Genomic DNA, 26,873 nt, shown 5'->3' with positions numbered 1-26,873 from the left:
CCTTGACCGATTTTGTTGGGGGGTGTTTTCCTGTCTCTCAGAGGTTCTGGGATGGGAGTTCCCGCGGACGCCGCAGCTGGCTCTGCTTCATGTTATGGAAGGCATATGAGGTAACATTTATAAAAGGCACCTCATGCAACTAGGCTTTACACTGGCAAAGCGTGATATCGCCAGGGCGTGGAAAGCACCGCGGGCCCCATCGGTGGCCGCTTGGAAGAATGGGTTAGACTTTTGCATGGGGCTGGAACAACCTGTATTTGTAGCTAGAGGATGTCCGCGCAAACATTATAGAATATGGAAAAAATGGGCGGATTACCGGGGGTTGTGGCTGGAACCACCAGTGACAGTAGCAGCGCGTTAATGGGGATGACCTCTGATGTACATGGAGATGCGGTTAGTGCAGGGTGGGGGGGGGGGGGGGGGGGAGGGTCGGGAGGGTGCGTGTTATCAATTGTTGGGCATATTGGCAATGGCTAGGGCTATGCGGACTGGGTGTGACTCGAGGGGGGTGGGCGAGGGAGGGGGGAGTTGGGGGGGGTTGGACATATGGGTTTGCGTATTTTCATTATTTATTTTGTTGCCACCTATAAAAGTCAGTTGCTCCTGTGTCACTGTATGGTCTGATGTGACAATTGTCTTTGATGTGCAGTGCCCTGTGATGTTTATGCAATTAACCAATAAAATATGTTTTTTAAAAAAAAAATGCCACTGAGATCTACATGTCCTGTAAAATCCACTTGTCCCACCTACTCCCGTCCCTACATCAAACATAAGGGCTGACAGAGAAACATTTAATATATTTGTTTTATTAAAATCAGTAAACCATTAAATGCTTTGCAATAATAATGCTAACGAAAAACTTGACAAGCGATATTATACTGTTGCAACCAGTACTTATCCAGCTGCTTAAAAAAAGATTATCACTAATAATGAACATCTGTCGCCAATAAGCCATACCTATCCAGAATAGTGGACTATCCCAGAGCATGCAGACATATCACAAATAACGGACAGTCATCACAAACAATATGCACCTGCTGCATTCAGTAAGATCACACAATGACCAAAAGCACCCTGGACTACGATTAAATATAACATGCATTTGCAGAGCTATTTGAGGTTTTGCTATTGTCATGATTACAGGGGGTTCGGATACAGTACAGTGATTTGGTGGAGTCACGTTGGGCCAAGTATTTAAATATCAGGTAACTTAAGACATAGTAGAGATGCATTGGCAGAGCTGGGTTTGTATTGTAACAGTAGTGCTGTGCATGGGGATGAATTACATGGAACTTCTGAAAGTGCGTGTGTGAGGCTCCACGGTTGTTTTAGCATGAATTTGTCAGGTCTAGATTGAGGCACGTTTGCAGAGCGGCATACCTACCAATACTGAAGTTGCTGAGAGTATACAAATCAGCATGGAAATGACTATTGCCAAGTAAGATGGACTCTACACGGCTGTAGATGCTTGAGTATAGGTGGAGAGATGCATCGATAGAGCTGTGCTGTACCATAGAAGGTTCAGATTAGGCCACGTTGGGCATCTAGAAAGAGTTGTTCAATGTCCATCATTTATCACATAAGGCAGAAATGAAGTGCATTGGCAGAGATGTTCATAGAGGACCCCTGTTTCACACAAGCACAGAGTGATCTAGTTGTGTTCATTGACAGAGCTTTGCATATGTGTATAAACTAGCACATACCAACGGAACACACCACCAGATTGTTGTACTGCTGCCAAGTGAAATCAGCATTTTCTCTTCTTCTTAAATGCTACCCTTCTTATCTTCCTCCCCACCTCCCCATTTCACTTGATTTCAATATCCTAGCCCGAGTTATTTTAAGACTTGACTACTGGACGGGGATACGTTATTCTGATGAATAAAGCAGTTTAACTGATTATTTCTAATCAAACACAAGTCAAAGATGTCTGAACAAACAATGAGAATGCTTCGAGGCAGCAAGTCAGGTCTCGGCTTGAGTGAGAAGTTGCAACAGGTAGCAATAATTTCCTGCTCCACCATGTAGTTCTTTGCTCACTGCTCTGCGCTTAGAAACTAACTTGGGGTCCTCTCTAAACATTTCAGTTATTTGGGGCACACAAGCAGCAACTATTTACAGTGCTACACGTCACATGCTGTAGAATTCATTGCTCTTTATTTTGATGTTGCCAGGCTGAGTGGGGCCCAGTAGCAGGTCTCGCTCCCTTTTCCAGCTGACAGAGCAGGGCGAGGTTCACCACACAACTGAGATGCTGATAAGATGAGGAAAAACAGCTTCAACCTTTTGAAATGGAACAAGAGCCATTGCACTGCCTGTTCTCGCCGGGTCAAGTTTTGCCTTTTCTGCTGGTGTGTGCAGATATTGTGGAGATACCCGGGGGTGGTGAGGCTTGCAGAAATGTCTCTTGTGTGACACCTCTGCGGGAGTTTCACTTTGGGGCACAATAAAGAAGGGAGGAAGAATGTCTTGCTTCTCAAGGAAGGTATCCACCCAAGAAAACTCAAACAAGAAATACAAAGGATGCTCCAAGCAGATGGCATGTGCCCAGAGCCACTTGCACTGTAGGTAGTGTGCACGCACTTTAAAGTGGCATTTGTCCCTGAAATGAAAGATGCAGGACATACTTTTCCTTCACCCTAAGATCAATGTAAATTTTAATATGGACTGAATACGCTTGCATACGACCTTGAGTGCATTTCTAATAAAAGAATGGCATTTGTTTTGCAGTTTTATATAGCGCGAACTCGACCTGAAGGTATTGGAGCGCTTTACATGAGCGCCAGATATCTTACACAAGGACACATTCATTTATTTCTAAAGTAGCAGTAATAAATTAGCAGCTGCGCAAGAAATCAAATGATATGTGTTATGAAGAGGGGACATTCAGGTTGTAGAGTCTGAAAATGTGAATTCTAATCGCGGCTCACGTCCCGGCTTTACCAACATGGTGTAATCCTGGACAAAGTGTTTTAAACCTTCAGCATCCTTATCGGATTATATTATTAGCACTTTGAGGCGGCTATGGTGTTCTGTGGAAAACTTTCACTTTTCAAAACAAATTTATGTTTCCCTTGCATTCAGAGGAGTCTGAAGTCCTGGCGTTTTGGGTCTGGCACTGATATGGTGCAAGATATGCGCCGTGCCCATGCCTCTGTTCCAGCCGGACCCGACCCTCCATCGAAGGCTTATCACCGTAGGCCCGCAATGGACTTTGAGTCAACCTCTTTATCTATTAACAAGTGTCCTTTTACATTAGCAAGCCTGGCAGCTCAAGAAAGATAATCTGCAGCAATGACGCTGAGGTGCCGCAGTAGCTTAATAAAATGCACACAACGGCCGATATTAAGCCCGAAAAATAGGTCCTGGCCAATTGAGCATTTTCTCACACAAATGGGAAAGATATCGCACATTTGTGAGGGAAATTGCCCAATATGGCAATTCTGTGTGTCACGTCTGGTGCGAAAGGGAGTTTTAATCCGCTCTGCACACCAATTGAAATGTGCGCAGACGGCATGATTTACAGCACTGCTCCAATAGCAGCGATGAGAGCCTGCGCTTTTTGCAGCCACCAGGGCACCGCATTAGACATAGACCTTCACAGCAGGCACACCAGGTCGAATCTAGTTTCAGAGCAATCTGCAAGCAAAATATAACCCTTTTGAACACTCTAGCAGTACTATGGCGGGCACTACGGCAGTGCTTATTTTACCTGAATGTGTTGCCTTGTCGCAGCCACGAACGACTGCTTGCTGAGACTGAGTGACATTTCACTACCCCAACCAATCACTGGCTAGAGCTCAGTCATGGGCTGCCAGCCAATCAGAGGCCTCCAAAGGGTCTGGGCAAGCTTTTCTGATTGGCTGTGAGCCCTAGAGTGCCCACAGCCTGTTTTATTTACATGATTTACGGTCTAATTGTCCATTGGACAAAATGGACATTAAATCTTCTTGCCCGTCGATATAAACAACATGGTTCGGGTGATATGATTTCCCCCGCCCCTGAATAAGCATACTAAAAACTATTACAAGGCCTATCCAGAAAATAAAGAAAAGTATTCCTGTAGATACCCAGAGTTCCACCCAAGGTGATACCAGGTAACTCTTTTTTAGAAAGTTCTGAAAGTCTTTAAATCGCCGTAGACAAGTTATTTGGGCTGGCATAGTTTCAGTTTTGCTGGGATCTAATGAGAAGCTGTCTAAGTCAAGGAAATAGCCAGACGCAGTTCGATCAATTTTCGGTAGTTTCCCAGGTTCCATGGAAACTGCAGCTTGCTCTTGTTGGGGCATGTTGACGTAGATATCCGTGTATGGTCGAATTGAAATTTGTCTTTCAGCTGATTTCTCATGTTGAACTTCAGGTTCAAGAGGAACGAGTTCCATTGCGTTGTTGCTTAGTCCTTCATTCCGTGTAGGCGACCCTTCAAACATGAGGAGTCTTTCTGTTTCAACTTCTTGTATAGTTGTGAGAGGAGGGTGTCTGTTTCTTCGGAGTCTACTTGGCCTACTACTCCGTATCGGCCAAATAGTGTGGTTTGATTAGGTCAATTGAGACAAATCTTTTCTCCTTTTTACCGGCAAGAGGTGGCAGAAGTACAGTTCTTGTTCCTTCAACTGCCAGGACAGGTACAGGCTTTCTGTATGATGGCCCAAATTCTTATTTGTCTGCTATTTTTTCTCTGACCAGATCCCCGACTTTAGGGATCCAGGCAGGTCTTGCCGCGACACTTTTTACTACCCCAGTAGCATTCTTCTTTGTATTGACAATACTCTGTTGTACTCTGGTTTCATTCAGGTCCTGTAAAACAGCTAAACGTTTATGGATGTCAAAAGGTTTTTTATCCGTCACTGTGCCTTCACAATCAAGATCAGGTACCCACATTCTCGTCCCAAATAGGACCTCATAAGGAGTGACACCCTTAGAGAGCTTCTTGGCTGATTATTTAACGCTCTTTGGACTCCATACAGATGTTTTACCCAATTGCCACCCGAGCCTAATACTCTAGCTGTTAAAGATTGCTTTAAGTCCCAGTTTTTCCTCTCCACAACCGAATTTCCCTCGGGATGGTACGGAGAGGAGTACTGTAATGCTACAACCAGACTTCCCATAGCTTCCTTGTAAGCCCAAGACCTAAACGCGGGGCCACGGTTAGAATTAAGTGTGCCTATTGCGTATGTCCCTATAAAGACTCGCAAATTGTTTAGAACAATTCAAGAGTCAGCTGAGCGCTGAGGCCACACCCATAGGAACCTAGAGCAGGAATCCACTGCAACAATGATATACTTGTAAGCCCCATCAGATTGTTAGGGGCCGCAGTGGTCCAAATAAACACACAAGTGGTTTGTCTGATATTAATAAAGGAGTCTGCGCTGGACGTGTTATGGTGGAGCCTTTTATCTGCTGACAGATGTCGCATTTCAAGATGTAGTCTTTAGTCTGCCTTCTTAGTCCTAGCCACCAGTAGCGTTGTTTAGATTGAGAAACAGTAGCTGAAACTCCTGCGTGTGCAGAACCTATACCCTTGCGTACTGCTAGAATTAATCCGAACATTTGATCCTTATTTGGTATTACTCTATCCCCCACTCCAGGAATCTGAGCAAATGGAACATTGCTTGCATCTAACATGTAGGAGTTCTTGAGTGGGAACTTTTTCAGTACTGCTGAGTTATTGCGTGTGGCAATATTCGCAACCATTATTTCACCGTCTATTCTCGTTTGTGAACGAGTGATTGCAGCTACGGAAGCTGTGCGTACAGCCCCCTTTGCGGCTTCGTCAGCCAATAAATTCCCTTTAACGTGAACGCCATCACGTTGATGATTCAGTGTATGTATCACGTGAGCCCCTGGTAGTTCGTTTTTCAACTCCACTACCTGCTCCCATAGCATTTTGTGCTTGATTGTGCCACCTTTTGCATCTTTAAACCCATTATGTTCCCAGTGATGTAGATATTCATTGTATGACTGTACACAGTAAAAGGAATCACACACAGTTAGTGTGGAGAATTCTCGATCCGTGTTTACCAGTGTAAGTATTAGTGCTTTTAATTCTGCCAGCTGTGCCGTGCAGTCTCCAAGGGACTGCGTTTTTGTGAAATTTGGATGAAATTTTCCATCCTGCATCCGTCCTTCAACGATAGCACACGCAGCGCTGTATGCCGTTTACTCCCTATTGCCGGTGCGCAGAACCATCAGAATAAGTCATGTATTCGTACTGATCTAGAGGCATTATTTCATTTAGTGGAGGATATTCTTGTTCGTACAAAAGCTTGTGTTTTTAGATTTGGGTAATACCTGTATTCTACATCTGTTGCAGTGAGAGAATTGGGCCATTGTATCCATCTTGGATGTAAGGTTTTAGCGTTGGGAACACTTGCCTTTGTTGCAGCCTCTAAGGCTGGAACCGGGGTCACGACTATTGTACGTTACCCTTGAGTCAGGGCTCTTTCTCTGACTACAGCAGTCTGTACTGCTGTTAGAATTTTTTCTGTAGGTGCGAATCGCATTTCAGCATTTGTGTACACGTGAGATTTATATGCAATTGGTACTGTTTCACCTTAATTAGGATTGACCCGCAACTATTCGGATCAAAGGTTGCATACGTTTACGCGTGTCTGTAAGTGTTTGGAAGCTATCATGTCAGCTCGTAAGGAACGAAGTGTATCTGTGTGTTCCTGTGTCCAGTTTCTAACTGAAAACCCGGGTTTTATTAAATCGTAGAAAGGTTTTACTCTTTCTGCGTAATCAAAAATGTATGGTCTGCCAATATTAAGGAATCCCAGTATTGATTGTAGGTTTTTTAATGATTTCGAAGATTGGAGCAGCACACACTTCTCTAAAAAGTTAGCTGCCAGGCTTTTCCCTTCACTCGAAAGTAAGTTCATATCCTAGAAAAAGGACGTTAAGGTGGGCTATTTTCGAATTTTTTAAAGTTGAATTTGTAACCTTCAGAGGCGAATTCCAAAATTATGGCATTCACTCTGTTCAAGTGTTCCTCCAGGTCATCGTCCGTTAGATACATAACATCCACATAGGACAATAACTCTTCATCCAGATTTTGAAGTAACTCAGTTACTCTGGCTGACAACAACCCCGGGCTGTTCTTATACCCCTGGGGGAGTTGAAATATTGCCGCTGTGACCCAAGTGCTGAGAATGCTGTCATGTATCGGCTCTCAGGCGCTATATTTTGGCAAAAGAATGCATTTGAGATATCTATTGTTATTTTGAATTTTTTCCACACAATGATATCCACCAATGCGGCACTGTGTGCTTTTTGAACTGTAAACGTCTTGGTGCAAGTGCTTAAATGCCTGTAATCTAAAACTAAATGATATGATCGTCTGGTTTTGATACTGGAAACAAAGGGTTATTCATTTGAGATCTGCATGTTTCAATCACCCCCTGACATTCAAGTTGATCTAAGATCTCCCTGACCTGTTTTTTAGCTTCCTGCTTTATAGGATACTGCCTTTGTGCAGTTCGGAGTGTTTTTTAGTGGAATAATGTGGTGGGTTGAATCCTCATCCCATCCAACATGGTTGTTGTATAATGCTGGAGCCTGGGCTACCGCCGACTGTGAGAAGTTGGCCTGGCATATGCTGTTCACTAGTTATAGTGGCCACCTTGCACCAGTCCAATTCGACTCTTATGGTAGATAGGTTTAAGACAACCTTTTAAAGAAAGCTATCCTAGTGGTAGCTGTGGAGAGCAGCCTTCAGGCTAAGTCTCTGAGGAATGTAAAGCAGCTTGTTTTACCTTATAATCTCTTGAATTACCAAATGAAAGGACACCACACAGGTATATAGATCAAAAATATATGTATTTATTTCTAGATACACTCTACTAATCTCTTCATGAGATTAGAACCCAGATACACATTCAAATGTCAACAGTTCTCACTAAATTAAGCACAAATATGGCTGTAGCCCTAGGGGCGTACCAGACCATATACTAAAAAAATGGTTTAACAAAGTCGACTTGCAAAACGACAAAGCCTAGGGCCTTGGGAATCGCTGGGGCTTCACTACTGCAGTGTTAGCAGGTAAGTAACAAGCCCACTTGAGACGCGTGCAGTTTCTAAACACAGCCGCGGGTTTCCTATAGGTTACAATGGAGCAAGTCGCGGTTTGTATTTTAAAGTTTTAGGGAACTTCGAGGAAGTCAACAAGCAAGCCACTTACAAGGTAAGTATTTCGAGGGCCAACACACACTTGGGCACCGGAGTGCACGAGTTACCTCACCCAGGGAAGCCGGGTGCATAGGTGTCTTTTGGTGTCGGGTCGAGATGCTGTTTTCAATGGAGATCACTGAAGACTTGCTGCTTGCGACGACTGGAGAGGTGTCCGCTGGAATCCGAAGGTGCATTGAAGATGAAGAGGACCTGAAAATTGAAGGGACAGTGTTCAAAGTCACTTACCAGTGACCGGTGGCCAGCAGGATGGATGACCACAGATGTCGCGTCGTTTCAGGTCGTCGATGGTGAATTGTCTCTTCGCTCACGAGGTCCACGAGGGATCGACGATGACCAGCAGCTGGATTCGGAGTGTCCCACAACGTCTGCAGCTGATGACGGTGTCGGCAACCGGATTGGAGCCAACAAGTCTTGGCAACTGCAAGTCTCGTGTGAACTGAAGATTGACGATGGTGCAGCCCAGCAAGGTCTGATGGACTCACCCAGCGAGGGTGAGTGAGGGCAGGCCTGGAGTAACCAGGAGAGCCCTTGAAGTCAGTTAGAAAGTCTTCGGGGGAGTCACTAGCCAACGGGCAAGTAACCGCGAAGACGCCTTCACAGGAAAAGTTTCACAGAAGCCCACGGTCACTCGGGACGGGGTAGGCTGCTGATTTTCGGAACAAGACCTGCTAGGGACTTGGACTATAAATAGTCCAAAGCACAAGTTCGTAGAACGTTGTTTAGGGTTTGCACTTGAAATCAGTGCACGGTTCCCTGGTATTGCTGTTCCTCGTCACTCGTGGGGTCCAGATGCCACAGCTTCGCTGGGGACTCAAAATGGCCGTCGAGAGGTCAGGAAATCCGCTTCAGGGGACGCAGGGACTTCGGACTCCGGCGGGAGCGGTGAAGTTTGCAACCGTCGATTGAAGTTGTAGGTGCCTCCCAAGCAGGGGAGTCACTGCTTGACTCCAAGGGAGATTCTTCAGTTTTCCAGAGATAGTGGAACGTCGAAGGGCTAGGATTCTTCTTTGTAGAGCGTCGTCCGGGGTAATCTAAATTGCATTGGCAATGCTTGCTATCTTATAGTGAAAATATGGGAGGGACTAGCTCTATGACCACTCTAGGAGGGTCAGGGTAGTGGGTGGTTACACCCACTTCCCTTTGTCCAGTTTCGCGCCAGAGCAGCGGCAGGTAGCCCCTGAACCGGTTTGAGCTGGCATATGCACAGAGGAGCCTACTGCTCTCCCAGTGCAGGACTTCAAAGCACTCTAAGAGTGCACCCACCCAGCTCCAATACATTAAATCCTGTCTGGGAGGTGGTGACACCTCCCTGTGACAGGATACCTTTTGTTGGGCTTCCTCCACTGCGAGTTTCGGTCAGCAGCAGGAGGGCAGCCCAGTGTCTGTGCTGGTGGCATCCATTTTGTGATGCCAGGGCTCTAGAAGATTTCTACTGTTTAGTACAGTGGGTACATGTTATCCCCTCTAGACGGGTGGGATCATACTCCCACACCAGTTACTGGTGTGGGGGTATGATTCCAAGTTGTTTGACACCAAACACGACATGTTTTGATGCAGTCATTCCAAAGTTAGCTTTACCGCGAGGTTATAATGCACTTAAGAGTATATGGTTTAACCGCATCCACAAACAGCAGCAGAGAATAGACTCTGCCAGCTGCAGAGGGGTCCTGCTCATATGCAGAAGCACCCCCTCACATAGTAAACCAAGCACCCTGCCCTCAGGATTGTTAGGGCCTGCAATAGGGGTGACTGATAGGTTTATATGTGTGTGTATGGTGAGATATAGGAACCTATACCTCAGCGAGGAGTGCTAACACTACCTCACACAGGCTGCAGTAGCAGGCCTGTGGTGTCAGATTGTGAGTGCTTCCCAGGGGTGGCATAATACATGCTGCAGCCCCTGGTAGGCCTGTGAAGTACCAATGCCCATTGTATCAAGTACCCAAGGTACTATATACTAGGGGTTCATAAGGTACCACAGTATCCAATCACTAGTGCATCTAATATGCACACCAAGTTGTTTAGAGAGATCAGTGAGACTGGGGCCCTGATTAGCAGGGACCCAGCCAGACTATAGCCAGAAACCAGTGTATACATCAGAAAAAAGTGGGGGCAACATAAGTGCAGATCCTACTCTCCTACACCGACTCCCGCACATATCTATTTTAAGTGTTTTGGAACATGGTCGGAAAATGCTGGTAAAATTACCGTGTCTCCCCTAGGGCAATCCATGACGAATGCTGGCGGCCAACCTTGTTCAGCTAACAAAATGTCATAGCCAAACGTCATGTTCTCCCAAAAGAGACCTTTAACTGTCCTACATTTGTCCCCCTCTATTTGGAGAGTTATTTCATACAATTTATGTGGGACACTTACCCTAGTATCAGGTGTTTCCACCGTGATATAATCATTCAAGTCCGCTGTCACCAGAAATTCCATCAGGTTCTGGCGAGCTATTATTACTTCTGGCGCACTGTCTAGCATTGTCCGCGCCCATTCCCCGTTCAGTAGTCGAGTCCTCGAGTCTTCAGAATTCTGGGCATGTCTAATCTTTAGACCTACAACCTTCTTTTTGAACTGTGGCTTTGGTTTGGCTTTATCTTCTTTTTTGGAAGTATATTCTTGAGCGTTCTGCTTGTCTCTGGACTTTGTACGCCCTTTTTGTCTGTCTCACCGTCCTTCCCTCTTTGAGTTTTTCGATGAACCCTGAAAGGAACTAGAGGAACGTGTATCAGAATCCTTATACCTGTCAGATTTCCTAATGTTATTCCTATTCCTAAGGGTATATGTCCTTTCGGAGGGCTCCTGTGGAGATCTACCTTTGGACTGAGATCTGTTCTCTTTAATATTGTGTTTTTTGTTTCTGTCCCACTTCTTTTTAGAAGAAGTAGGCGACTGCTTAAAAGTCTCATCGGGACTACCCCGTTGTGGTTTTAATGCTTTCTCACCCAAACTGTCCCTGCCTAATTCTGCATACGCAGTTTCAATTATTTTGGGTAGTTTCTGCTCCTGTTGTAAAGGACTGAACTCCCTTAGGCGTTGGCGGATGGTCACTGATGCTGCTTCCCCTTTAATATTTGCCAATATTATAGCTGATACCTGGGCATAGTTACCTAGTAACTTCATTCCTAAGTTTAGAGCAGGCTCTGCTCCGTACTCAATGTGTATTTGTCTTAATACATCTGGAACTACTGCTAGTGAGAGAATACCACGAGTTCTGGTATATATGGCAGCGAAAACTGTACCCCACGAGGTACAGTCCTCTAGTTGTGGTGTGATCCCCATGTGCAAACAGATTGTTAGCATTCTGTGTTTTTCATAAGGGCTGGTATTTGGGAAAACTGCCTCTAGCTGTGTTATTTTCTGAGCTTTCCAGATGGCATCTGTTTGCATTTTGCGGGCATTTTACCCATTGCAGCGTGTAACGTTTGTGGTGTAATTTTAGTTGTGTTTTGAACTTGAGCTGTATTTGCTGTTACCATTGTTAGCTGGACTGTAAATGTCCTCATGACTTATTGCGTCATGTTTCTGTAAAGTTGTATTAATTCTTTGTGAAATATGAGTAAGTCTGGTCCTGGCATAGTTTCAATGTCAGGATGTGGTGTGTAAATTGCCAATATTGGCCGTGTGGCTCCATCTCTTCCGAGTGGACAGAGTCTTACTCTTCTTCTTATATGGGGTAGGGTGCCTTTAAACCAGTATAAGTGTTCCTGGTACGTAAGCGGAACCTCAATGTCCTCAAACGGAAAATATTCCACTGGTGCATCACCTTCTGTGTAGGAGTGAAATGTTTTTGTTCTTACATTTGCTGCTGGGAATGTAACCCACGAATAAAATACCTCTGTTCTATATGATTTGTGTGCCTCAATCATGAAAGCTACTGTGCCACCCCTAGCTGTTAGGCCATGCACAAGCAATTTCGGGGTGACTAAGTCTCAAATTTGGCACAATCTGTATTGCAACTGCATCCTCTTCATCTTCTGAGAGGGGCAGTGCTTGCTCTAGTGGGTTTATGTCCGTGTTTGTCATTGTGTTTTCAGAACACCACATAACATTTCAAGGAAACTAAGATAAGGTTCTTGCACAATTTTAGGAATGTTTTGTCCTTCAAGCTTGATTAATAAATAGGATGTTTGGCCACTCAGCGGTGGCGGATTTTAGCCTACCCACTCCAGACATCTCTGGTGTTTTGTGAATAGGGATTTCTGAGAATAGCACGACTGAATTACTCAGATCCTACTGTTAAATAATCCCAACCAACGTTAGCGGTGCCATGTCGTGTAGTTCCTATAGAAAATATACAGGATCTGCACGTTTAGACAACATACACTGTAGGATTGGTGTCAGATGAACTCTGATCACCCCCACCGGGTATGTTAGCCTTTCTGTATCAGCTAGCTCACAGTGCCACTATAATCCCCTCTTACCAAGGAGAACAGCTTCTGGCAACCTCAGAACATGACAACCCTGATCCATCAGGACCGTGGAAACATTGTACTACCTTTCGCTCAGTCACTCATGCTTACTTAGTTTCTCACAGAGAGATACACAGAATAAAACAAACCGGGCGTTTTCAATAATGATATATTGAACAGTTGTTATTCTGGTGTAGAATAGATGTGCTGCAACAACCGTTAGACAGTATAGGATATAAATGATTAACAGTACTATGAAAGTAAAAGGATGGTATAGTTCTATCATCTTACTAAAATCATGAATACATTCAAGTATATAAAACACATGGCTAAGAGCAGGAAAATTCCAACTTTATAAAAGTGGCATTTTCAAAATTGAATGATAAATTTGACTTTGCCATTAGAGAGAATCTATCATAAAAACTCCATAGGTACAAAACATGACAGATCAACCTCCTCTCAATTAGGAATTGAAGCTTATTAAATATAATTGGGAATGTCCAGTGTTATCCTATGAGAGGGGTAGGCCTTACAATACAAATCTGGGAGTTTTTCAATACCAGGAAATGTAAAACTTAAAAGAACATGTCCTGTCTTTTACTCACACATTACCATGCCCTGTGGGCTACCTAGGGCCTATCTCTGGGGTGAATTATATTGTAATTGTATTTATATCGTGCTTACTAGCCCTGACGAGACGTTGAAGCACTTTATGGAGTGTAGCGCGCTGATCAGGAACCCAAAAAGAATTAGTGGTTGTTAGACCTGTCAGCCCTTTGGCAGTTCCCTCCTCATTTTACTATTTTTTTGTCCCTTTCCCCCTTCTCATTTTTTCTGTCTACCTAATTTTTTTTAGGTGTTGTTGTAGAGGTTCTGGGCGCCTCTTCCTCATCCCAGTGAGGGAAAGACGCAAGGTGCTCCTCTGAGGAGAATAGATGAGGGAGGTGGGATTCTAAAATGGTGGCACCAACTGTCACCTCAGCACCTGGACCATGACTGCCATGGGGGTTTCCGGAACTTTCTGGGCCCTTCTGGCAGGTCAGGCCCAAGGTGATAAATAGAGGTGACAGGTGAGCGGCCATTTTAGAAGAGGACTGTGTGGCATCAGGAGTAAGGCGCCTGTGTGAGGAGGTGGTTGTGCCTGACAAGGAACAGACAGGCTTAAGGGCCTGCACAAACTTCCAATCCAGGTGACAGCACCCCTAACCTTGTGACCGGGCCCTGAACGCCGTTGGAGATCTGGTGGGCAACGTTATCTTGGGATTCACCTGTGGCTACTTCCAGGAACAAGGAAGATTCTGGACTCCAATCCAGCAGCCCCAAAGAATCACTGGCACCCTTAAATCGGCCCACCCACCACTTCGATTTCCCTCATTAAGACCCTACCAGAACTGGTCACCGTCATCGTCCCCATATCGTGGGGGGACTCTTGGCATCCTCCGGAGGTGGTTCGCGGCTTGCAGGAGCTTGTGGTTGGGCTCCCTGTGAGGAGCGGGTGAGCTGTGGCGCCGCTGCCCAGGTGAGGAGAATTGCCGAGAGAGGAGTGTGACGCGACCGGCTTCGAGGCCGGCATCCTCCTGTCACGTGAGAGGGGCCGTAGCGCCGCCCCTCTCTGCTGCCAGTAACCCCGGAAGGCCGCGCCCCGTCTGACGCTGATGCTGGAAGTATCAGGGCATCCCGCTACGGAGGCTGAATTGACCCGGGACCCGGCCGGCTGGCCAAGTCCCCAAGGAAGTGAGGCCCATAGCGGAAGGAAGCGTCGAGGGAAGGCCAGCGACAACGAAGGACACCCTCTCGACAGTAAGCGTTGGGTGATTCATTTCAGTGGGGTGCCTAGTGAGACGTCCTCCGACCTTTCAGCAGGATTTCCCCATTAGGTGTCGTGAGTTCAGACACCCGGAAACGAGATCTTTCATTTCAGGAATAAGCTACTCGCAGGACGACCAGCACAAACACAGTAAGCCGGGCACTAGAAGCAGAAGGGGGGGGGGCGATAAGCGAGTCCCCAGAGGCCCATGGGAGTACGTCACAGTGGGCAAGAAGTGTTCTAGTATTCCTTGAGTTCTTGGCATATAGTAGAGGGAAAGTGACTGGATTCGACTCGAGACTGATTATTGGGGAATACAGTCCTACCACTCGGTGTTTAGGAGAGGCCACCTCCCCTCCCATGACAGCTTGCGTTTGAATACCATGTTAATATAAATGTTATGAGTTGCCAGCCACAGTGAAGTCCAAGGTAGCGCCTAAAAAGGCAGAGATTGGATAGGATTGGCAGAATAAGAGTCAGGTGGTGTAGTTGGGAGGGGAACCATCGGAATTAATGTTTTGAGGGGGACTAAATGCTCATTCGAAATGTGATTAAAAGCTCAAAGGGCAATTACAAGTCCATTGTATGAAATGTATAGTTTGAAGTGAATTGTCATATCCTCTGCAAGTACAAGGTACACTGTTGTCATGTGAAATTGCGGATTCTTGTAGAGTAAGACAAGTTTATCTAGTACCGTATTGTGCAGGTTTGACCTTAGACCAAGGAGAGAGGTTCTAATGTAAATGAAATGAACTGGTTTTAATTGTAATGTCAAAGTGAAAACTGAACCCTGATCAGAAAAGAAAGGTTATAAAGTTTACAATAACTTTTTACAAAAATCGGTGTAGTGTTCTTTTTGGGTGATGTGGCGCAGGATTGCGAGCTGAGTGGGATGCAGGCATGAAAAGCCAAATGGAGTGTTGAGCCAAGTGACCTGAGCCAAGCTACCCCCTTAGACGTAGGTCTAACAGATTGGTGCTCAGTGGTGGGATCGTTAATCAGTGCTTGCATCCGCTTGGTAGCAGTTTTGCGCGCATCACCACCTACACTGTATTGTTTTGACTGGAGTTTTCTCCAGACTGTCTTCTAATTGGAGGATTTTTGAAATTATCCTGTGTATATTCCATTTCTGGAGTAAAGTTCTTTTTACTTGTGTTGGGGTCCCATCTGATAGAATGGAATTCGAATTGGGTAGACTGGAGGAGTATACAGCGGCCCAATTGAAGGAGTTCTGCCAGGAAAGGGAGGTATTCTTTAAACAAGGGGCAAAGAAAAAAGAGCTCCAAGCAAGTTTAAGAGCCTGGGTTATGGCCCACCCTAGCGGGAAACGGGAAGAAGAACCAGGACTAGATCTCCTAGAAGAACCGGAAGTCCTTCTACCCCCTGGGAGCGGTAATATGGACGTGGGGTCCAGGGCCCCATCAAGAGTGGGAAGTAGCGCCTCGGGGGGGAGCCTGTCCTCTGCTGACCTAGTTGATCGGAGGGAAGAGAGACAGCTTAGAATGGATCTGGCCCGGTTGGAAAAGGAGAGGGAGGAGAGGAAGTTCCTCCACGAGCTTCAATTAAAAGAGTTAGAGCTCAAAGTCCTTCAACTTGGAACCCCCAGCAGTCCTAATGGTGGCAGCATACCGAGAGAAGTCCCGAGAGAGTCCAGGCCCTACCTGCCCAAAGATGTGGTTGCTAGTTATGGCATAGGGGATGATATCGTAAAATGGCTGGCTGCCTATGAGGTTTCACTAAGAGCCCATGGGGTCCCCGAAGCCCAGTGGGGGGGTGGCCTGTATAGGTATATGCCTCCGGTGGGGAGGGATGCCTTGTTAGCGCTAGAACAGCCAGACCAGACCCGGTACCCTGTTATGAAGGTAGCCCTAGTAAGGAAATTTGGACTGACCCCTGAAAAATTCAGGCAGAGGTTTAGGGGTAGTCAGAAGTTGTCCACTCAGAATTGGGTGGACTTCTTGGACTATGCCAGGAAGGCCTTAGAGGGCTGGGTGCAGGGCAGTGATGTCAAGGACTATGAGGGACTGTACAATTTAATTTTAAAGGAGCACCTCCTAGAGAAAAGTTTTCCAGAGCTGCGTCAGCACCTGGTAGACAGCAAGCTTACCAATCCCAGGAAGCTTGCGGAGGAGGCGGATATCTGGGTGAGTACCCGGGTATCCTCAAAAGGGACTGGAGGGAATTTCCAAAAGACTGGACAGGGCGCCCCCCAGAAGACAGAGGGGGGAGACAAAAAGAGGGAGTTCTCTAAAGGTCCCCAAAAGAGTTCACCGGGGAAGGGAGTAGGATTCCCTTCTAAGGTTGTTCCCCACAAACCCCCTTATCCTGACCGTGGTCAGCAGCCTAGGGTTGTCCGATGTTACGAGTGTGGTGAGGTTGGGCACTATAAGGGGGATGCCAAGTGTTCCAAGAGACCACACCCTCCCATTGGAGGAAAGACCCCTGGGGTGGCGAGTGTAGTGCTCGGGGAGGAGTTGCCCCTAGATAAGGGAGGTGAGTGGGCAGGGCTAACCTTAGTGTCCTTAGGGGATTGTGAGATGGTTCCTAAGACCCAGATGCCCTCGAATACTACTAAGTATAGGCAATGGGTCACCATCAATGCCCAGAGGGTGGAGGCTCTGAGGGACACAGGAGCCAGCATGACTATGGTAAGGAGTCAGCTGGTGTCCCCAGAGCAGGTGGTCCCCAATGTAGTCCACCCGGTTGTGATGGCTGACAACCGAGAGGGTCACTGTCCGGTGGCCCAGGTTCCCTTTGAGTGGGGAGGGGTGGTGGGTCCTCTACGAGTTGCGATCAGCCCTGCCATGCCGGTCGACTGCCTGTTGGGAAACGACCTTGAACACTCGGCGTGGAAGGAGGTTGAGTTCAGGGCCCACATGGAAATGTTGGGGACCCCTGAGTGGACGTGTGCCCACACTCGGTCCGTGACCACCCGAAGAGGGGATTCACAGAGGTTGGAGCCTGGGACAAAGGCCCAACCAGCTGCCGGAAAGGGTAGACGGGGACGGGGAAAGCCTGCCCCGGCATCTGACCCTCCAAAGGTGGATGGGGCCACCAAGGCGGTCCCGGAGTCTACGGAGGGGGATGTAATGTCCCTGGAGGGCTTGCCTACCCCTGCAGACTGGCAGGTGGAGGGAGGACCTACTAGGGAAGAGTTTTGTCGGGCCCAAAAAGAGTGCCCTACCCTTGAGGGTTTACGGCGGCAGGCCGAAGCCCAGGCAGCGGGTAACGATTCGGGGAACTTCCACATATACTGGGAAGAGGGACTCCTGTATAGTGAACCCAAGGCTCCGGTGCATGGTTCATCCCGGGCCTTGGTAGTTCCCCAGCGTTACCGAGCCTTCCTATTAGGACTGGCTCACGAAATACCCTTGGCAGGACACTTGGGACAAGACAAGACCTTTGCTCGACTTGTCCCTCATTTTTACTGGCCTCAAATGAGGATTACGTCCGATACTTTTTGTAGGACGTGTGTAACCTGCCAAGCTAGTGGGAAAACAGGGGTGAAGCTGAAAGCTCCCCTGGAACCACTGCCTGTCGTTGGTACCCCCTTTGAAAGGGTGGGCATCGACATTGTCGGGCCATTGGATCCACCAACATCGGCCGGTCACAGGTTTATCCTGGTTCTGGTGGATCATGCCACACGGTACCCAGAGGCTATCCCTCTGAGGACCATTACTGCACCTGCGGTGGCACGGGCCCTTATGGGAATTTTTACCCGGATGGGATTCCCCAAGGAAGTGGTGTCGGACAGAGGTACCAACTTCATGTCGGCATACATGCGGGCTATGTGGAAAGAGTGTGGAGTTACCTACCGGTTCTCCACTCCTTATCACCCCCAGACTAATGGTCTGGTGGAAAGGTTTAACAAAACCTTAAAGGGCATGATCCGGAGTCTGCCCGAGAGCCTGCGGAGGAAATGGGACATCCTCCTGCCTTGTTTGCTGTTTTCGTACAGGGAGGTACCACAGAAGGGAGTGGGCTTCAGCCCCTTCGAATTGTTGTACGGGCACCCTGTGCGTGGACCCCTCAGCCTGGTGAAGGAAGGATGGGAAAAGTCTCCCAGAAAACTTCCCACGGATGTGGTGAGCTACATGCTGGCCTTTCGTAGCCAAATGGCTAGGTTGTGGAAGCAAGCTTCCGAAAACCTAGAAGCCAGCCAAACGGTCATGAAGGAATGGTATGACCGAAACGCTCACCCGGTGGAGCTGGAGCCTGGCCAGAAGGTGTGGGTGATGGAACCTGGAGAGCTTAGCGCCCTCCAGGATCGCTGGTCAGGTCCCTTTGAGGTGGTTGAGAAAAAGGGTAAGGTTACCTACGTGGTAGATCTTAAGACCCCCAGGCAGCCCCATCGGGTGCTCCATGTCAACCGCCTCAAGCCTCACCAAGAGAGACCCGAGGTCACGTTAATGATGGTGACTGATGGGTCAGAGGAAGAGGAAAGTGAACCTCTTCCCGATCTGTTTGCGTCCCGAGAGAAGGATGGATCGGTGGAGGGAGTGATCCTTTCACCGACACTAACTCCTGAACAACGGAAGGACTGTCGCCATGTCCTGGAGCAGTTTGCTTCCTTGTTCTCCCTTATTCCGGGAAGGACTCATCTGTGTACCCATGATGTGGACACAGGGGACAGCCCACCTGTGAAGTCCAAGTCCTACCGACTGTCGGATAAGGTGAAGGCTAGCATCCATGAGGAGGTTACCAAGATGCTAGAGCTAGGAGTAATTGAGCCTTCAGGAAGTCCTTGGTCCAGTCCGGTGGTTCTGGTACCCAAAGCTGCCCCACCGGGCACTACCCCAGAACTCCGGTTCTGTGTGGATTACAGAGGACTGAATTCAGTGACAAAGACAGATGCTCATCCTATCCCGAGAGCGGATGAGCTCATTGACCGGTTGGGAGCTGCCCAATATCTCAGTACCTTTGACCTCACATCTGGGTACTGGCAGATTTCCCTAACAGATGGAGCCAAGGAAAGGTCAGCCTTCTCCACACCCGAGGGTCACTACCAGTTCTGTGTGATGCCCTTCGGGCTCAAGAACGCCCCTGCTACGTTCCAGCGGTTGGTGAACCAGGTCCTCTCTGGAATGGAAGCCTTTTCAGTTGCGTACCTGGATGACATTGCTGTCTTCAGCCGCAACTGGGAGGACCATCTGAGTCACCTGCAGGCCGTTCTTCAGGCTTTGCAGCAGGCAGGTCTGACGATCAAGGCCAGTAAGTGCCAGATCGGGCAGGGGTCGGTAGTGTACCTCGGTCACTTGGTGGGTCGGGGCAAGGTGCAACCCCTCCAGGCCAAGATCGAAACCATCATGGCCTGGGAACCCCCCAAGACACAGACAGAGGTTCGGGCCTTCTTGGGCCTCACTGGTTACTACCGACGCTTTGTCAAGGGATACGGAACCATCGTGGCCCCCTTGACTGAGCTCACTTCCAAAAAGCACCCTCGACGGGTGATCTGGACCGAGGGATGTCAACAAGCTTTTGACACCTTGAAAAAGGCCATGTGTGCGGCACCTGTTCTTAGGGCCCCTGACTTCGCCAAGGAGTTCATTGTCCAGACGGACGCGTCGGAGCACGGTATTGGAGCAGTGCTGTCGCAACTTAATGATGAGGGTCTAGACCAACCGGTGGTTTTCCTATCTAGGAGACTACTCCCCCGGGAGCAGAGGTGGAGTGCAATTGAGAGGGAAGCTTTTGCGGTGGTGTGGGCTCTGAAGAAGTTGCGGCCATACCTGTTTGGCTCGCACTTCCTGGTTCAGACCGACCACCGGCCCCTCAGGTGGCTGATGCAAATGAGGGGCGAGAATCCCAAGCTGTTGAGGTGGTCCATTTCCCTACAGGGGATGGACTTTAGGGTGGAACATCGCCCAGGAGTGGACCACGCCAATGCTGACGGTCTCTCCAGGTATTTCCGCCTTAGTGAAGAGGACTCCCAAGGGGTTGGGTAGCTCTCCCCACTTTCAGCTGGGGGGGACGCGTGTTAGACCTGTCAGCCCTTTGGCAGTTCCCTCCTCATTTTACTATTTTTTTGTCCCTTTCCCCCTTCTCATTTTTTCTGTCTACCTAATTTTTTTTAGGTGTTGTTGTAGAGGTTCTGGGCGCCTCTTCCTCATCCCAGTGAGGGAAAGACGCAAGGTGCTCCTCTGAGGAGAATAGATGAGGGAGGTGGGATTCTAAAATGGTGGCACCAACTGTCACCTCAGCACCTGGACCATGACTGCCATGGGGGTTTCCGGAACTTTCTGGGCCCTTCTGGCAGGTCAGGCCCAAGGTGATAAATAGAGGTGACAGGTGAGCGGCCATTTTAGAAGAGGACTGTGTGGCATCAGGAGTAAGGCGCCTGTGTGAGGAGGTGGTTGTGCCTGACAAGGAACAGACAGGCTTAAGGGCCTGCACAAACTTCCAATCCAGGTGACAGCACCCCTAACCTTGTGACCGGGCCCTGAACGCCGTTGGAGATCTGGTGGGCAACGTTATCTTGGGATTCACCTGTGGCTACTTCCAGGAACAAGGAAGATTCTGGACTCCAATCCAGCAGCCCCAAAGAATCACTGGCACCCTTAAATCGGCCCACCCACCACTTCGATTTCCCTCATTAAGACCCTACCAGAACTGGTCACCGTCATCGTCCCCATATCGTGGGGGGACTCTTGGCATCCTCCGGAGGTGGTTCGCGGCTTGCAGGAGCTTGTGGTTGGGCTCCCTGTGAGGAGCGGGTGAGCTGTGGCGCCGCTGCCCAGGTGAGGAGAATTGCCGAGAGAGGAGTGTGACGCGACCGGCTTCGAGGCCGGCATCCTCCTGTCACGTGAGAGGGGCCGTAGCGCCGCCCCTCTCTGCTGCCAGTAACCCCGGAAGGCCGCGCCCCGTCTGACGCTGATGCTGGAAGTATCAGGGCATCCCGCTACGGAGGCTGAATTGACCCGGGACCCGGCCGGCTGGCCAAGTCCCCAAGGAAGTGAGGCCCATAGCGGAAGGAAGCGTCGAGGGAAGGCCAGCGACAACGAAGGACACCCTCTCGACAGTAAGCGTTGGGTGATTCATTTCAGTGGGGTGCCTAGTGAGACGTCCTCCGACCTTTCAGCAGGATTTCCCCATTAGGTGTCGTGAGTTCAGACACCCGGAAACGAGATCTTTCATTTCAGGAATAAGCTACTCGCAGGACGACCAGCACAAACACAGTAAGCCGGGCACTAGAAGCAGAAGGGGGGGGGGCGATAAGCGAGTCCCCAGAGGCCCATGGGAGTACGTCACAGTGGGCAAGAAGTGTTCTAGTATTCCTTGAGTTCTTGGCATATAGTAGAGGGAAAGTGACTGGATTCGACTCGAGACTGATTATTGGGGAATACAGTCCTACCACTCGGTGTTTAGGAGAGGCCACCTCCCCTCCCATGACAGCTTGCGTTTGAATACCATGTTAATATAAATGTTATGAGTTGCCAGCCACAGTGAAGTCCAAGGTAGCGCCTAAAAAGGCAGAGATTGGATAGGATTGGCAGAATAAGAGTCAGGTGGTGTAGTTGGGAGGGGAACCATCGGAATTAATGTTTTGAGGGGGACTAAATGCTCATTCGAAATGTGATTAAAAGCTCAAAGGGCAATTACAAGTCCATTGTATGAAATGTATAGTTTGAAGTGAATTGTCATATCCTCTGCAAGTACAAGGTACACTGTTGTCATGTGAAATTGCGGATTCTTGTAGAGTAAGACAAGTTTATCTAGTACCGTATTGTGCAGGTTTGACCTTAGACCAAGGAGAGAGGTTCTAATGTAAATGAAATGAACTGGTTTTAATTGTAATGTCAAAGTGAAAACTGAACCCTGATCAGAAAAGAAAGGTTATAAAGTTTACAATAACTTTTTACAAAAATCGGTGTAGTGTTCTTTTTGGGTGATGTGGCGCAGGATTGCGAGCTGAGTGGGATGCAGGCATGAAAAGCCAAATGGAGTGTTGAGCCAAGTGACCCGAGCCAAGCTACCCCCTTAGACGTAGGTCTGGATTAGTATAAGGAAATACGAGTTAATTTGAGCGGTGGACATATGAGTCTGTTAGTTGGATTGAAAAGGATAATGGAGGGATAGAAGTGTCTAGAAAGTGTTTATTCAGGAGATCGTATAATAAGATAAGGTTTGGGTGAGTAAAAGGTGAGATTGAGGAGGGAAGACTCTCTAGAAATAGATTAGGGAGATCATAGTAGTAAAATTAGCTTTTGTGTGATTCTAAAAGGGAAGAGTCCTGGCAGACAGAAGAATAACCTTCAAAGTCTTCACCCTCACCCATGCTTACAAGGCTCTCCACAACACTGGACCAGCATACCTCAACAGCCGACTCTCCTTCCACGCGCTTAAAAGACACCTCCGCTCTGCCCAGCTCGCCCTGGCCACAGTCCCATGGATCCGCAAGAATAGAATTGGAAGAAAGTCCTTCTTCTTTGCTGCAAAGACCCGGAACACCCTACCCCTCCACCTCAGACTATCTCCCACACTACCCCAGTTCAGGAAGGACCTCAAGACCTGGCTCTTCGAATGACCCCAGCACTTAGAAAGACCTGCTTCCCACCTCCCCCGAGTGCCTAGACACCCTCACGGGTGAGTAGCTGTGCTTTACCAACCAAAGGGTTATCTTGGAGATCATAGTAGTAGAATGAGGTTTGGGACGAGTCAGAGAGTGGAGGTAAAGAATATACTGAGAGAGGTATAGGTTGAAACATAGGGTAGTGTAGTGGAGGGAGGCAAAGCTTTTTTTTTAACATTCAGAGTAAAGTAATACATATATAGATGTATGTGATAAAAGGGGCGTTTAAGGATTGGTAAGGGGTTTTAAAATGCCAAGTCGACATGGCAGTGTATGCTGCATTCAGGCTGCAATGGCAGGCATGCAACATGTTTTAGAGAGGTACTTAGGTGGGTGGCACAATAAGTGCGGCAGGCCCATTGGTAGCATTTAATTTAGAGGCCCTGGGCATATAGTATACCACTCTACAAGTAAATTAAATAAGCCAATCAAACCGTGTTTAGGGGAAGAGTTATTTGCACTGGTATGCAGTGATAAAGTGATGAGTTCTAAGGCCAACAAAATCAAATTCAGCAAAATTGGAGGAAAGCAGGCAAAAAGATTTGGGGAAGACCACTGTAAGGCTGTCAGGTCTAACGTGCAGTTACCCTGGGACCCACAGGCTGACCTTGCTATAAAGGTCAAGCCATCACACATGTGGCATGTAAATTGTGCACACACTTAATGAACACATATGTTAAGGAGGCGACTCTTCATAATTTAAAAAAATACGTGAAAGCGTTTTACTAACGTACATTAGATTTTATCACCTCTTTTAGTGGCATTTGTCGGACTATTCGTGCCCCTCATCACCCTAATGGCAATGCTGGAACCAATAGGCAAGCCAGTCGTCATGCACACAGGGTGCTCAGCTTTCAAATGTGATGATGGTAGAAAAATGAGGCACAGTCAAATAAAGTAACCGCTTGGGATCACTCATTACGGTCAAACAGGGAAGCCGGGACCTTTTCCAGAATAGATGCACAACGATGTGCTACATAGGAGTTGGGAGTGGATCTGTGATAAAAAGGTTCTCTCTTTATGTGGATGACATTACTATGCATAAAACAACACACAAATCAATTGAAATGCTAATGTCAATCTCTGATACCTATGGAAGGTCCACTGGAGTTCATTGTAAAAGTGGAAGTCAAACTGGGGCTCCCTGTATCCCTGAGAAACTAATGCACACTTTAAACATCTGGGGAGAAAGATATCTACGGACCGCCTATTATTCTACGCAGAGAGTCTCGGCCCACTGCTACAGGAGGTTGGTGAGGAGGTGCTGCACTCGAATAAACTACTTCTCTCATTGCCAGGATGCACAACCATTGAAAAATCATTGTGGTTCTAAAATCCCTTTCAATATTACAAAATGCAGAGTATGCTGCACCCGACGAGTCTTCAAGAATATAGATTATTTGATGGCACTGCTGTTGTGGAAGGTCCATGCCATAGGATATTGATGGCAAACAGTTCAGAGGAGTATATTTGGGTGGAATAGCTCTTCCCAATTTAAGAAAATATTATGATGTGGCACCGTTATCACCAATAAAAGCCTAGGGCCGGCCTGGATCATTAGTGGGTCGCGATTTAGGACCTCAACAAAACAATTCTGTTGTATTTTTCTTTTGTGCCGTTGTAAGGTCTATATAGCCAGTGATGCCGACCCAACCCTTCACTCTTGGCTTTGTGCTAGATTTCCTATGCATGTGATAATCAGGGTCGAGAACAGAGTCGCTTCTATCTCACTGCCGTCTGCAGGGCGTTGAGGCTGTAGGTGTTCAGTTTTCAGAGCTGACGCGTTTACAGTCTTGACCAATGTTACTGACTCTACAAGCTTTAAAATGGTTAATTTACGACATTTTTATGTAAAAAAATATACACCTCTTTTTTCCCAAGCAAGTGTTTTGCTGAAGGTTTGCATTACGCAGACGTGCGCCACTTTTGTTGGGGGCGCCCGTGCATATTTTTCAATCTTACTCCGACCCTGGATAGGAGTACTCAACACAGGTACACCGTATTTTAGTTTGTTTGATGGTGTAAAGAAAAGGATCGCAAAAACATCTCTCTCCAACCATCGAGCGCCTAAGGAGGATGAAGTCAAGTGTAGGCTTGAGTATCCCCACTGAAGTCAATGCACATGGGAGAATGAGGACAATGTAGAGAGTGGGAGACTGCAGTGCTTTAAATGGGCAGGTACTCTCCGGTACTAAGTAGCCGCACTTTTTAGATTTGGGCAGGAGTATCTACAATACTCAACACTGCTGCTCTACATTTAAAGGGAGAGTTTAGGCTCTTCTCAAGACCCAACAGGCACTCTAAAGAGGGAGTCTGTGGGAAGCACGTGCATTGTTGGAGGGTGAAAAGGACTAAATGGCAGTGCTTTAAATCACCGGTACCGAGTACCGGCACTTCTTAGATTTATTACTCTGAGTACCGGCACTTCTGCACTTCCGAGGAGAGTACCGGTACTCATGAAAAGGTAGGCTCATTGGCTGTGCTGGTGAGCAGGAGTGGAACGTGTCTCTGGCAGCTAAGGCGCCGCTTCTGCAGCCCCAAACTGAGCCCCAGCTGAGCTATTCTGCAGGGCTCGTTTGAATAATGTCCGGTGCTCACCCTCACGCTGTGCTGGACAGAGCAGGGTCCGTTCAGGCCCTGTGCTGTCAATCACATTCACACTATCCTGTGCTTTGTGTAAACACAGGAATCATGTTAGTGGCAATCAGGCTAAGGCCAGCCCGGCCCTGGTGGCAATTAAAAAAGCCATGATAGGCGAAGAGAAAACATGGCTTTGATCATACCCGAGTCTTTTGTGTGTCTGCTTGCATTTGTATGACTGGTTTTGGAGGGAGAAAGAGACACTCTCCGAAGATATTTTAAAGAAAATGGGTGGCACTTTGTGTGTACATGTCTGCTCGGCGACAAAGATTCATAAATAACGTAAAAGGGAGGGTTGGTGGGTGAGTGAGTGGATGGTTGAGTGAGCAAGGGTGTATGTATGGATGGATGAATAGATGGATGGATGAGTGAAAGCATGCATGAGTGAAAGAGGGTGGATGAGTGGCTATGATTGAAAGGTAGGGATGATGATTGGCTACGATTGAAAGGTAGGGATGATGATTGGCTACGATTGAAAGGTAGGGATGATGATTGAGTGAAAGGAGGGATTGGGTGGATGGAATAAAAGAGTGAAAGGGTTGATGGATGGATGGGCAAAAGGATTGATGGATGAGGTTAAGGGTGGATAAAGAGATGGATGAGTGAAAGGATGAATGAATAGGGTTGGAGATGGATGGATAGGTTTGGAAATGAAGGGTAGATAGACGGAATGGTGAAAAACTGAATGATGGATGAATGACTGAATAGACGATAGAATGTAAAGGTTAATTGGTGGACATGGGCAGGTAAATGGTAGGATGAATGGATAGATCAATGGAAAAGACATGAGATTTCTTCTGGGGAGGGTCATGATTGTTTGCTTGGTGCCATAAGAGCTTTTGTTCGAAGTGGGGGTATTTTCCGTTTCTTCCTACTTGTGTGCTCAAAAATATATAGTATTGTGCCAAACAGCAGTTAACAGTATGACATTAGGAAGGAGCAACTATTGCAAAAAAGGAAATGTTAACATATTATCGCATTTCTCTTTCATTTTGTGTAACGAGTTAACCCGCTTTGTGTATATAAACACATTTCTCATGTGTTTTGGTATGTGCTGCAACTAATATAGAAGTCGTTAAGTATCATCATGTCTTGCCCTTAGCCCCGCCCCCTCACTACACCTCTAGCTCATTTTAATGAGTACCTGCACTTATTTTGTCCCCATTTAAAGCACTGCTACAAGGGGAGCAACTTCCTCCACATTAAAGAGAGTTCATAGACCTGTAGCCTTCAACATAGAGAATTCTTTCCT

General features: G+C 47.4%; 1 protein-coding gene across 2 annotated transcripts in view; it reads right to left on the bottom strand.

Moving 5' to 3' along the window:
• Nucleotides 1-26,873, bottom strand: part of GSTK1 (glutathione S-transferase kappa 1) — a 117,724-nt gene that overhangs the window by 89,958 nt on the left and 893 nt on the right. The gene's annotated exons all lie outside the window — the stretch shown is intronic.

This window comes from Triturus cristatus, chromosome 7 (genome assembly GCF_964204655.1).
Source record: "Triturus cristatus chromosome 7, aTriCri1.1, whole genome shotgun sequence".
NCBI lineage: Eukaryota > Metazoa > Chordata > Amphibia > Caudata > Salamandridae > Triturus > Triturus cristatus.
This window is presented reverse-complemented; position numbering and strand designations above follow the sequence as displayed.